The sequence below is a fragment of the Delphinapterus leucas genome, chromosome X (assembly GCF_059928025.1).
Source record: "Delphinapterus leucas isolate spDelLeu-1000000601 "Yukka" chromosome X, BTC_Dleu_Yukka2, whole genome shotgun sequence".
NCBI lineage: Eukaryota > Metazoa > Chordata > Mammalia > Artiodactyla > Monodontidae > Delphinapterus > Delphinapterus leucas.
The window spans coordinates 28,386,531-28,400,946 of NC_143150.1; positions in this window are offsets into that span (position 1 = coordinate 28,386,531).

The following is a 14,416-nucleotide window of genomic DNA, read 5'->3' on the forward strand; positions in this document are numbered from 1 at the left end:
TGAAGCATCCCAGCACTCTCGTTCTATGTCATTTACTATCTTAAGTTCGCTGACTTAAACCCACAAGGAAAGCAAAGGATTTCTTACCTGATCTTCCAACACTGGGAGTAAGGACTGGGGGTGGGGGGAGGCGGGGGGGTTGAGAAAAAGTTAACAGAAGAGGGATATTAAACCTTCCCATTTCTTTAAACACCTGTTCTTCCTCTGTGCCTTGTTATAGAATTCTACAAATACATACATGATAATATGATAATGCCTTACTTTGCAAATTATATTCCATTTATCATCTCATTTTATTCCAACATGTACCCAATGGAGTAAAGAAATTTTTATTCTCCATGTCCTAAAGATAAAGAAACTAAGGAACAAAAAGATAAGTGACTAGACCAGGAATACATGGTTTGTCAGCGGTAGAATCCTTAATTCCCATTCCACTACTCTACTGAGTATGATTGTTAAGAACTTGGGTTCTAAATTCATACAACCTGGGTTTGAATCCCTGCTATGCCACTTGTTACCCATGTGAGATGGAACATATCATTAAACTCTCTAAGTCTCTGAGTATGTTTTCGGTTTTTTGGTATGTGTATGTGTGAAACTAGGTTGCCAATGAAGATTAACTGTGATAAAACATATAAAGTCAACTACATATAGTACATCCTCTGTGTGTAATTGATTTACTAAGCATTTTGAACTGAGTGGCTCTAATTTTCTCCAATCACTGCTTTCCTCAACCCTACAGAAATTGCTTTTCTGGTACCTTACTGCCTCCTGGGCATATTTCAAAAATACTTAGTCATTTTCAGCTATTACATGTCAACCCAGTTTAAAACTTTAAAATTATATTCAATTTAATTTAATCCCTTCCCTGCCCCTGCCACTCACCTCCACCCCCCAGGCTGGCCAGGGCTCACAGCCCCAGGACTCACAGTGAGAAGTGGGAATAAGGAGTGGGCTTCACTTATACCTCCCCTTCCTTTCCAGCACCATGGGGTAGGGGAATTAAAAGTCTAGTTCTGGGGCTTCCCTGGTGGCGCAGTGGTTGAGAGTCCGCCTGCCGATGCAGGGGACGCAGGTTCGTGCCCCGGTCTGGGAGGATCCCACATGCCGCGGAGCGGCTGGGCCCGTGAGCCATGGCCGCTGAGCCTGCGCGTCCGGAGCCTGTGCTCCTCAACGGGAGAGGCCACAACAGTGAGAGGCCCGCATACCACACACAAAAAAAGTCTAGTTCTGGGATTCTTCCTCCCTCTCTCTATTCAATGCCTCACTTCTCTGGTGTTGGAGTACTCAAAGGGAAATACTGGAGGAAGTACAAATCTCTTTTCTTAACTGCCCACGACTGTAATCCCTCTTTGCTAGTTGTCACCATCTTTACAGCTAATGCTGACTGACCATGGATTCTGCATCAGGCATCAAACGGGATGCATGAGATTTTGGGGAACTGGTACAAAAGACTACGCACAGCTCCCTAATGTGAACCATCTGCCTCCTGGTTCACTATCTTCCACCACTTCCACCCACTTGTAGAGTAAACTACATCCCTGTTAATGAGTAGCCCTCTCAGATGGTATATCAGCAAGACAGCTCAGGTCTAGCTACCTTCTGCAGTGACCAACTACCCATGGAAAATTCATGCATCCCTTCCACAACGACCCATGAGAGTGTAAAGTGATTCACTAGAGCACATATTCTCACCCTTTTGCCTCTCTACAGGTTCCTTTTCCCCAACTTAGCAAGGTGCATGTTAGTAAGATTTATGCCCTTTCAGGAAATGAGATGCCAATCTCCCCTTACTGAAGACAAGCCACCATTATTTCTCACCTGGATACCTGTAATAGCTTCCTAACAGGTCTCACTGCTTCCAACCTTGCCAATTTTTAGCCTAGTCTTATTACAACAGCCAGAATACTCTTATGAAAACTCAAGTCAGATCAAGTCACTTCTTTGCTCAATTATCTCCAGAGCTCCCCATCTCAGTGAGTAAGAATCAAAATCCTTAAAAGGGCCTATAAAACCCTACATGTTCAGTTTCCCTGTTACTTCTCTGACTTCTTTCCTACTGTGCTTTTTCTCTTGCTTATTTCATTCCAGTCACACTGTTTCTTTGCTGAATGTTGTTTCCTCTGCCTGGAACGCTCCTACCCCCGATAACTACAGATCTTTGCTCAAATTCACTTTCTTGGCAAAGGCCTACCCAATCATTTTATTTAAAATGCAAACTGTATCCTCTGGCACTCCCTACTCCACTTCTCTGCTTTATTCTTCTACAAACCACTTATCAGCAACTACAATATTATATATTTGTTTATTTTCTGTCTTTTCCCCTAAAATTTAAGCTTCAGGAGGGCAATGGATGTTTTGATCACTGGTCTATTTCAGCAGAAAAACAGTGCTTAGCACATAGTAGATGCTCAATATTTGTTGTTAATAGTGGTAATACGAGACATGACAGATGGAGGCAAAAAATGAGAAACTCTCAGTTTTGTTGCTCTTCTTTTGATATATTTGGATATCCTGGAAACCAGAAATGTATTTTTCTGGGAAAATTATAATAAATGTTGAAACAAAATATAGAGGAGGTTCTTCCCATTTTCTAGGTATTAGCAACTATGACTCAAAACTACATACTATTCATTCCACATTTCAAAGGTCAAAAAAAATCAGGACCAGAAAATTCCCTCAGGATTAAGAGATGATGGAACCAGCCCAGCTATCCAATTGCCTCAAAATATATTTTATAGCTGTAATTTTGAATAGCTTGGATCCAATGAAAATTCAAATACATTTGATTGTTATGCCTCTCATCTCTTTTAGTCTAATTTCTCCACCACCATTTTTTATGACACTGACTTTTTGAAAAATATAGGCCAATTGTCCTATAGAATATCCCACATTCTAGATTTGCCTGATTATGTCCTTATATTATTATTTAATTTATACCTCCTTTTTCTGTAACATTAAGATCTATAGGCTTGATTAGATTTAGATTGAACATTTTGGAGCAAGTATTTGAAAGGTGATTTTGTGTAATTGATTTTGCCTAAATCAAAGTACCAAGGCACAAAATTCCTGGTCATTCCACTATTAGTGATAGGAAGTTTGGTCATTTTATTAAGATACTGATCACCAGATTTTTCTTTTATAAAGGTACATTTTTCTCTTTGCATTTAAAAATTATCTGTAGAGTAAAAACTTTGACACCATTAAAACTTTCTCCCCAAAGCCTTTTAGCCACTGTTTTCAGCAGCCATTTGCCTCAACGAATTATTACATTGTGGGTCGCAAAATAGTTTTTTTTAACTTTTTTTTTTTTTTGGAGTATAGTTGCTTTACAATGTTGTGTTAGTTTCTGCTGTACCACGAAGTGAATCAGCAATATGTATACATATATCCCCTCCCTCTTGGACCTCCCTCCCACGCCCTATCACCCACCTATCCAGGTCATCACAGAGCACCGAGCTGAGCTCCCTGTGCTATACAGCAAGTTCCCACTAGCTATCTATTTTACACATGGTAGTGTATATTTGTCAATCCTAATCTCCCAATGCATCACACCCCCCTTCCTCCACTGTGTCCACATGTCTATTCTCTACGTCTGCATCTCTATTCCTGCCCTGCAAATAGTTTTTTTTTTAATTCCATCATTCTTTCCACATTTATTAGCTGGCATTCTTCCTTTTCTTTTATTGTTTCCCTGAGAATTTTTTAATACTGGAAAAAATAATAGCATATTTATGCTGATAAGAAATATCCAGTAGAGAGGAGAAAAGTGATGCAAGAGAGAGAGGGAAGAACATTTGGAGCAATATTCTTAAGTAGGAGAGTCAGGATTTAGTGCACAGTACAGAGGATGGTCTGTGATAGGAGCAAGAATATTTTTTCCAAAGTAAGAAAAGAGAAGGCAGGGTAGGTGGGCATAGAAGAAGATGAGTAGATGCACTGTTAACAGTTTATGGTTAATTATTTATAGTTTAGGAAACAAGGTCATCAGCAGAATGTTAGAGTAGGGAAACAAGACTGTTGGGCTCACTGGAGATTACTAATCATGAATTTAAAATGAGACCAGCCAACACAGTTATGTGTTTTCCTCCAGCCATATTCAGCTGTACAGGTGTTGACATAGAATAGGGTGAGAGTTATATTTAACCTTTTCTGTGGTTTTGCCAAGTAGTAAGTAAAAAACAAAATGAAAAAGTGAAGAGAGAGTTAAGGGTATATTACAGGAAGAAATTATAATGATTGCCCATGACATTTAAGCTAGATAAGAAGTAAAGACATGAGGGGTTTAAGGGACAGCAAAATGGTGGTAGGATCAATGGACTGTAAGCCCTGGTGGAGTTAATATATTGCTGGAATTGGGTTCTAAAGAAAGTAGGCTAGAGAGAGAAGAATTATCACTCAAATTAGAGTGCCTAAAACTGGGATTTCTAATGGGCTACAGCAATTGTTAAAGACAAGGTGTGGAGTATGACCATACAAGTCAATATCTAAAGGTAGGGTGGAGGACAGATATTATTTAGAAGAGTGGAGGTGAAGGACTTAAAAGTCAATGTTATTGGAAAGATCATCTTTACTCATAATAAAATCATCAGAAAATATGATGGGAGTAGCATTGGAGGGAATGATAGTGATCCAGGAGCTAAAATCTTTAAGGAATGCGAGAAAGTGAACTATAGATTAACTAATGCCAAGGAGATAAAGTCTAGTGACATAAGATTCCAGGCTGGGCAGTTTTGAGCTGGTTAAAAAAAAAAAAAAAAGCCCGTAAAGAGCAATGGGGAGAGAAAGGAGGGCATCTACCCCATCTCCAGGCCTATTTATGTGAAGGATGTAAGAAAGAAAGCAACCGTCACATGAAAGGGCTGCAGGAGAAGCAGTATCCTCAGGAGAGACACAGCTTTCAATTAAAGCAAAAAGGGAAAAGAGCTTTCCAAAAAGCAGTTGAAGATATAGGAGATTTGCTGGTGCCTAATAATGAATTCCAGAGGACTCAGTGAAAGGCGGTTGGGGAGGAATAGAAGATGGGATCAGAAAAGGGGTATGTGGAAGGATATGCAGATTTGAGTTTGGGGGACAAGTGATTACCTGGACATCTTGTGATGACTAAAATAAAGAGATAAAGAACATAATTAGATCAGTGCCAGGGTTCTAAATGCAAATGGGGTGGGCAGGGGAGGGGGAAGTAAGCTGTTAGTTTATGTAAGGAAGTAGAGGAAAAACAGGCTTCTTATCAGAAACATGCAGTGTTTGGGGGTACACATTTGAGCCCTGTTCACAAAGGTATCAAGTTCCATAGAGGAATAGGCTTACTCTGAGCAGTCAGAAGGCATCTAGGCTCCCTACTGACTCCAGCCAACAAGAGGCCAAGTAAGGGGTGGCCTTACCTCAAGCATAAAGGGTTCCTTATTTTATCTTAGCCAATGTAGATCAATGGAGTGACTGTCTAACTCCAAAAACACAGGGCTCATCTTGACCCCTCCCAAAATGCCAACGGAGAAGTGCATTTATTTTGAGCATGGAAGCACCCACTTAACTCCAAGCTATTATTTAATAATCATCTCAAGTCATACGCATTTTTGAAATTCTAAAAGTCAAAGACAACTGCTGCTCAAAAGATACAAAACTGTTTCCCTACTGAGACTTCCAATTTAAGCAATCCAATCATAACCCAGTATCTTGTCTATATAAGCACAAAAGAATGATCCTTTTTACTACCCAATATACCTCATCTTAATGCAGAGCTTTGAATTCTTAAGCTAGTTCACATTAGAATACAAGGGTACTCATTTTCAATTTGAAAACACTGGATAATTCTGATAAATTTCCAACTCTCAATTATAAATCCTATAAACATATTCACATCATTGTACAGACAGGAAGATCAAATATTTACCCCAAGGTCAGGACTGTAGAGGAAAGAAGAAATTGTTCCTATTGGCTTAGCCTGAAAATTTGGTAAGAATATACATTTCTACCTAGGATAAAGGGTCTTATTGGATTACTGCAATAATTTCCAGTTCAAATTAGGTTCAAAATATGTCCAGAGGCGGACATTTACTTTAGAAATTGCTTCCTTTAGGATGATAAACATTTTTCTTATAGTTAATTAAAACATTTCTCATTTTATGACTCAAAAAAACAGAAGCATCATGAATTCACAATAAGCTAAAGGGTATGTTGGACAGGATCTAAGAATTAGAAAAGTAATTCTGTGTTTTTATACAATTCCCTACTTAATCTCATTGTCTGCTAAATTATGTATTTTAAAATAAAATAATGGCTTAAAAGCCTTCTGAGAACTGAGAATGTACAACTCCTTAGCCAATTTCTATGGGAACTATATGCCTAAATATAACTGAGTTCTCTAAGACTGTTTAAAGTAAGTGATGATGACAGTCAACCAACAAATATTTACTGATCACGTACCATAACAAGGTATCTTCTGAGGAAGATGGAGTCAAAGAGATTTAAGATGGCCTCTACTTCAAGAAGTACATCATGTGGCTGGGGCACTGAGAGGTGATTAGGACAAACACATACCAAGTCAAAGGATAAGATAAGTCAGTGTGTACTAAGTTTCAAATTACAGGCACAGAGAGGAAGTGCTTTACTTGCTGAATGGAAGGCAAGATTAGTGAGGGCTGGGGTGGTCAGAGAAGACTTCCTGGACAAGATGAAACCAGTGGAATCTTGAAGAACAGTTAAGATTCAGAGAAACAGAGGAGGGTAATGGTAGCCTAAGAGGGGAAGGGGCATGAGAAAACTCACAGGGGCATCAATATGTTTGGCATTTATGAGGAACAGTGAAAATATGACTATGGCCAACATTAGAAAAATTTTGGTAATTCAGACATCATTAAAAATCTTAACTGACCATGACTTTGCAAGTGATGCTTTCCTTTGTAAATTTTCAAGGTCTCATTTAAAAAAACAATTCAAATTTAAAATCAGTAGCTTTCATAAACCAAATTCAATAAAGAATACCTTCAATATGCTTTGAACTGGGTCCTACAATTAATTTGTGCATATTAATAGGATTTGTTGTTTATGGTAGTTTATTACTTGATGTAGTTAGTCTGAATTTTAATTTTTTCACTGAATTACCTCATCTGCTTATTAGCACCCATTTATATCAATCTTTAACATATGCTATATTTAAAAGTTAAACTGGGTTTCGCTGGTGGCGCAGTGGTTAAGAACCCGCCTGCCAATGCAGGGGACACGGGTTCGAGCCCTGGTACAGGAAGACCCCACATGCCGCGGAGCAACTAAGCCCGTGTGCCACAACTACTAAGCCTGCGCTCTAGAGCCCATGTGCCACAACTACTGAAGCCCACGCACCTAGAGCCTGTGCTCCACAACAAGAGAAGCCACCGCAATGAGAAGATGGCGCACCACAACGTAGAGTAGCCCCCGCTCGCCACAACTACAGAAAGCCCACGCACAGCGACAAAGACCCAATGCAACCAAAAATAAATAATAAATTAATTTTTTTAAAAAAAGTTAAACTATTTTTAAACTACAATTTAAGTCAGACTGGCCTTTCCCCAGGATTCTGAAATAGGAAGATTTGTCTCTAACTCAAACTCTCCATCTGTAAAATAAAGGAATTAGAATAGATCCATGGTTTTTAAACCATTTTTTTAAATCAATGAAATACCTTTTTAAAAACAATAACATTCAAAATAATAACTTATTCAAAGACATAATAGAGAAGACAGACTCAAGAATATCTGTTCTACCTGAACCATGGGCAGGGGATCTAGAGCTATCTCTGTTATTCTTTTTCTTTGCCCCTACAGTGGCCCCAAGACATTTTTTCAGAATCGCAGGGTTCCAGGCAACACAATTTGAAAACCATAGAGTCCTGGATGCTAAGGGCCCTTGTAGTTCTAAATTTCTCCAATTCTAAGGAAATACCTTCAAAAGATTTAGTCAGTACATATTAATATGTAATTTACATTTTAATAACAATCTTTTTACTAAAATCTAACTCCCAAATCTACAAACATTTTGGCAAAATCCATTACGTGTATGGATTGTCATGCTTCTGCAGGAATTGCATAAAGGACTGCACAGGAGGGAAAATCAGTCTTTGACACTGCTTACCTTCCCTTTTGGCATCTTTGGACCTGACAGCCCAGAGCACACTCCCTCTCACATCTCACCTCATCCCAACAGAGGTGGCTCACTAGAGCCTATCTACCCTAGACGACAATCCATTCTCCATAACTCTCTTTTATCTGAAAATATCTTTGTCCTAGGTCATATTTTCCTCTAGGAATTACTGCCTGTCTGATGATAATTAACTTTGCTTGAACACTGCCTGCTAATATGACAGAGGATGTTGCTGATTAGTGAATGCCTTACTCCATCCAGCTAATATGTTTACAGGCTAAAAACAATACTGCCATTATGAGAATCTGGGGAACTACTGTTAGTAGAGGAGATGACTTTAGAGAGGTAGCTCATTCAATACCCCTCAAATCACAATATGCTGGTGGTGATCTGCTTTTCTTATGCACTGAGGACCCTGTTTAATAATTAAAACAATTGCATCTTCTTGCAAAAATTGTGGTGTCTTTTGTCTCAGTTGATTTTATTGTTCATATAGATTTTTAAAAGCCCTTGTACATGAAGACATGGCATTACCCATAGATAGTTTTCACCTATTTTTAATCAAGAACTTTATACTACCGCCCTGTTACTAGTTCAGAAATCTAATTTTCCTTCAGAAAATACTTCTTTTTCTTTATAAAATCCATCCAATGTGGAGATGGGGGGCCTGGAATATAGAAAAGAGCACAGAATTTCCCAATCAGGTACAGGATGCCAAAATGGTTTATAATGAGGAATCTGAAACACTTCATCAGATTATAAACAAGTCTTCTGAAACATACGTAAGCTTCTAATTTCATCTGGTGTGGACTAAAGTTAAGAATCATGCTCATTCCCAGTACACACAATCTGAATGAGGTTGGATGAAGGTGGTCCAAAGGATTCCTATATATCAAAGGAACTCATCTTGAAGCTTCATTTTGGGTGGGACTAATGTACACCTAGACGGCTGAGGTAATTTTAACAACAAGAATCCCCATTTCCTCCTAGTCCACCATCTTTAGTGGAGATAGATTTAATACGTGAACATTTTTTCATCAAACCTCTTATACATTTATACATGCGAAGTATACGTTTTCCCTACTAACATCATTCTTTTGGGAGCTAACCACTACATTACTCTATTATTTGATATACCAATGTTCCAGGTTATTGGTTACCTTAGAATAGTTTCTTTCAAAACTTGCCACAGACGTCATCTTTATAAAGAAATTCATTTTTCAAACTATCGCATTCACAAGAATTGTGTCATTTCACAAAAACCACAATACAGCAAAGACAACAAAACAGCTGCCCTGATACAAAGGGCAGATTCTGAAAGAGGACCAGACACAAAGCCCAATGGAGACCTAAAAAACTTTTTCAAAACCAAGCCCAAGGAAGCATGGCTTTGTGTTGAAAAATATCACAAGTACCTCAGATACCGCTAATTTTGAAATTACTGCCACCTCCCAGTGAGGTGCATTCTTGGAAATAATGAGGTATTGATACATGTTTTTTAATCATGCTGCATCTAAAAACTCCACCAAAATACCCTTTCCTCACAAATATTTAATGAGAGAAAAATCTCAGCAAAAACACATGCTCAGAAGTTCTATTTTGTGTTCAATTTCATACCAAATGAATTTATGCAGATAGAAATGAAATATAAGAGATGTGTCAGAAGTAGAGGATTCAAATGTTATTGCTTAAATGGAAGATGGATGGAAAGAAAGAGAGACAGACAAAGAGATAAGTGCTAGACCACTCTCATGGTTTAGGGTTTTGATTATGGAACATATATAAATCTTGTCAATGACTTGCTGGCATCCCCCAGAATGGTCTTGTGGATCAAGCTCATCGCCAATGACCTGGGCAAGCTGTTATATGCACTCTGTCACTGTTGCACAGCATGCGTACGTGAATGAAGAAAAGCTTTCTAAAGTAACAAACTTCTAAGTAAGAGGAGTAATAGCTAATAATGTTGTCACATTAGAAATCTGATAGATTCATCAAAGCAAAGATGCTTTTCCAGGAAAAACACACACACACACACACACACACACACACACACACACACACATATTTATTTAAAGAATCTTGGGTACTAAGTAATCAGCCTGACTAATTCTATCATCATATGGGGCCAGAAACAGAAAAGTGGACTGAGATGGCCCAAGCAATATAAAAGAGATTCACATAAACAGAAACCAGTCCTCAGAATGTAGCTAATAATTTTGCCAAGATTCCCCATGTTGTGTTTTTTTGTATAGAGATATGATAGATTCTTAGTATTTAATTGGAGAAACTAGTTCACAGAGGAGAATAAAGATACCTAGAAGAAAGTTGCTATTGAACAAACAAATGGGACAGTGTTCATTTGAGTAAAGGAAAACTTTACGGGGTGGAACTCTGGTACCTCTCATTATATCTGCTACCCCTACTTGTGATTCCCTCTGACTCTGACCTCAGCTTATCTAAATCCTTCTTATCCACAGGGATTTCCTCAAGGCCTACCTCCTCCACAATTCATTCACTCTAACTCACATTGATAAAAAGCTTTCTACAAACTGCTACTGAAACAGAGAAATAACATACAAAATTTTACTAGGTTGGTCTCTGTTTCCTGTGTGATTTTTTTTTTTGCAGTACATGGGCCTCTCACTGCTGTGGCCTCTCCCGTTGCGGAGCACAGGCTCTGGACGCGAAGGCTCAGCGGCCATGTCTCACAGGCCCAGCCGCTCCACGGCATGTGGGATCTTCCCGGACCGGGGCACGAACCTGTGTCCCCTGCATTGGCAGGAGGACTCCCAACCACTGCGCCACCAGGGAAGCCCTCCAGTGTGATTTTTGCCTCTCTATTCAAATAGACTGCATGGTCCTTGAGGACAAGAACAGTTTCTTATATATTAATATGCCTAGCAGTACTGTTTAGAAAAACCCAATAAATAGTTCAGAACTGATTGACATAGATTAACTCACTAGTCCACCTTAAGATGTATGCTCCACCTCTACAAGTTGGGAAGCATTAAAAGCCAAAATGAGAATAATGCTGAACTGAAGTTAGCTTGTAATTGGAATATGGGAGACTGCACAGAATCTTGGGGTCTTTTTGCCAGGAGGAACAGTAAGGGATTATTTGGTCCAGCCTCCTGTCTTCAGACAGATGGGTATTTAACCAAATTAGCTCTCTTATTAAAGAACAGAGAGACAGAAACATCCAATTCTTACCTTGAATGTTATTTCCAATATCTCCCCCCCCACGTTAAAAATTCCTACTTTCTGAAAATGAAATTGCCTACATTAATCTATACTATTTCAAACACACAGTGATTCCTCTGATTATTTCTTCTTCATTTAAACTGACTGATTCAGTTGGGTATCATGTTGCCAGAGCCACTGAGAAATGGTTCATGCTAGATCACTAATTCAGAAGAGAACAATCTTACTCCCTTCTGTTTATGTCCAGCCTCCAGTCCTCAGCAGTTTTGGTCAAGTGCCAAACACATCCACAAAGAAATGGAAATTCATAATAAATTCCCTCCATCTTGGTACACATCGACCTGTCAAAGTTCAACAGTGTGTTAACATGAAATCTCAATATCTTACAGTTCAGGTCATGAGAATGCTTTTCAATCCCTTTTAACTTTGGGCCCCCCCTTAAATCAGGCCAAAGTGGTAAAGTCCACCTTGGCTCCTCAGGACGGACTCTTCAGCTCTAAGGCTAGGGGGATTTTTAGTGTAATATCTCAATAGAAGCTAAATCATAAATGGGAGGCATTTAATCTCCATGGTCCCAACCAAACACAGTTTATAAAAGCACTCTGTGAAGTAAAAATGTCTACACTCTATCCAGGTTTGGAGAATTCCTTTCAGCATGGCTTCTCACCTACAGACACAAAGAGGGACATAACACTGTCTTTGGTCTTGCCTTTGACAGTATTACAAAATACTTAAAATTTCTCTTAGCAAAGAAGCACTTTCCAACCCAAATGCTTGACATAAGATGAGTGAATAATACATATGCAAAATAAATTACCTTTCCTTTTCAATTAATTTCACTGAATACATGTTACTAAGATCCTCCCTACATACCCGGCACTTTTGTTAGACACATGGGGAGTCAAAAGAAGAGGATAATGCCTTTAACAATGAGGTGCTGCCAATATGGTAAGGGAGGTGAGGCATCTTGCATGAAACAATTATAGAACTAACATATTCCTAAAATCTGGGTACAAGTAGAGAATCTTCTATTTCCTGACTAAACACATAGGCATAATTTTCAAATATTCTACCATGCCTTCTTTGAGAAAGCTATATTCATTCCAAATTTAATTGTATTCACGAACTCAATTTCTTCCTGAATTTGAAGGATAAGAAAATACAGCCAAAAGAGCACCATACCAACAGCAATTTATACCTTTTAAGGTGCATTCCACTATTGCAGTCACTCCAGATATAACAACATCACTGCGTCATGCTCAAAGTCATGTTTTTTAAAAGCTTCCTTAAAGCCATCAATATGAACCAGGCCATATAACTATATGAAAATGGTTATCCTCTTAATAATCAAAGAAATGTCAATTAAACAAAAACACAGATGCTGTTTTTGTTCATTAAATTATCAAAAGATATTTTAAAAATATACTACTGATTAGAAGAGGGAAAGCGTAGGTAAATTTCCTTAAATCACTAATGGTTTGAACATAACATGTTATAATCCTCCTGGAGAGTAATTTTTAGATAGGTAACACAAACATTTACTAAATGTGCATATTCTAATAGCTATTTCAGCATTTAATTCAGCATTTAGCTACTGTGGGAGACAATATCTGGTTCTCCTCTACTTTGGAGCAAATGGGAGCACGGACTTTCCCCACCTCTTTGAGGTTAAATGTGTCCACATGACTAGTTCTGGCCAGTGAGTTGTGAGCATCTATGTTTCACTTCTATGCAAAAGCACTTAAGAGCCAGTAGGCAATTTTCTATATTCTCATTCCCTGCCAAGGTATTCATGAGAGCACATGTTGAGAGGGTGCCAGAAAATGAAGGAGCCTCAGTAAGTTTGGGTCTCTACTTAATAATCAGAACTCTCCTGTCGACCTATAATGTAGTTGTAGTGTGAGCAAAAAATAAACCATTGTTGTTTTAAGCTACAGAGATTTTCAAGTGTTTGTTGTCACCACATAACCAAGCCTATCCTAACTGATAGAGTAGTTTATCCTAAAAAATAAGTATAAATGTACATAAACAGATTTTTAAAATAACGCTAGAAAATTGGAAACAAGCTAAAAGCCCCTAGGAATTTAAAATTACAGGGACTTCCCTGGTGGCGCAGTGGTTAAGAATCTGCCTGCCAATGCAGGGGACACGGGTTCGATCCCTGGTCCAGGAAGATCCCACATGCCACGGAGCAACTAAGCCCGTGTGCCACAACTACTGAGCTTGCGCTCTAGAGCCCGTGAGCCACAACTACTGAAGCCCTCGTGCCTAGAGCTCGTGCCCCGCAACAAGAGAAGCCACCGCAATGAGAAGACCGCGCACCACAACAGAGTAGCCCCCACTCGCCACAACTAGAGAAAGCCCACACGCAGCAACGAAGACCCAATGCGGCCAGAAAATTAATTAATTTTAAAAAATAATTACATATAGTTAATACTATGTAGCCATTCAAAATGAGGCTTTATACATATATTTATTGACAAGGAAAGATGTTCATGATATAACAGAGTGAATAAAGCAGGTTATAAAAACACGTACAGTATGATCCAATTCTGTTGTCACAAATACACATTGTACATATATACACATGCTATGCACACATATCAAAATGTTAACATTGTCCGTCTGATGAGCTTATAGTGATTTTTTTTCCTATTTCTGCTTGTCTGAGTTTCTTAATTGTCTAAAATGTACATGCATTACTTGTGTAATAAGAAAAACAATAATTTTTAAAATGAGCCAGGGTATAAGTCTCAGTTATGATAAGCCTTAGAGACTTACTGTACAAGGTAGTGCCTATAGTTAACAATACTGTATTGTATGCTGAAAATTTTGGTAAGAGGGTAGATTTTAAGTGTTCTTATCACAAAAAAATCATAATAATAGATAGAGGGCAGGAGGACACTTTTGGAGGTTATGGATAGTTTATGGCATAGATTGCGGTGATGGTTTTATGGGTGTATGTTAACCTCCAAACTCATCAAGTTGTTTATGTTAATTATACACAGCTTTTTGTATATATCAAAAATAAATAGAATTATCCCCTCAAAAAAATGAGCCAGGTCACTAATGATTTAAAGGCCTCATTGAGGTTGAT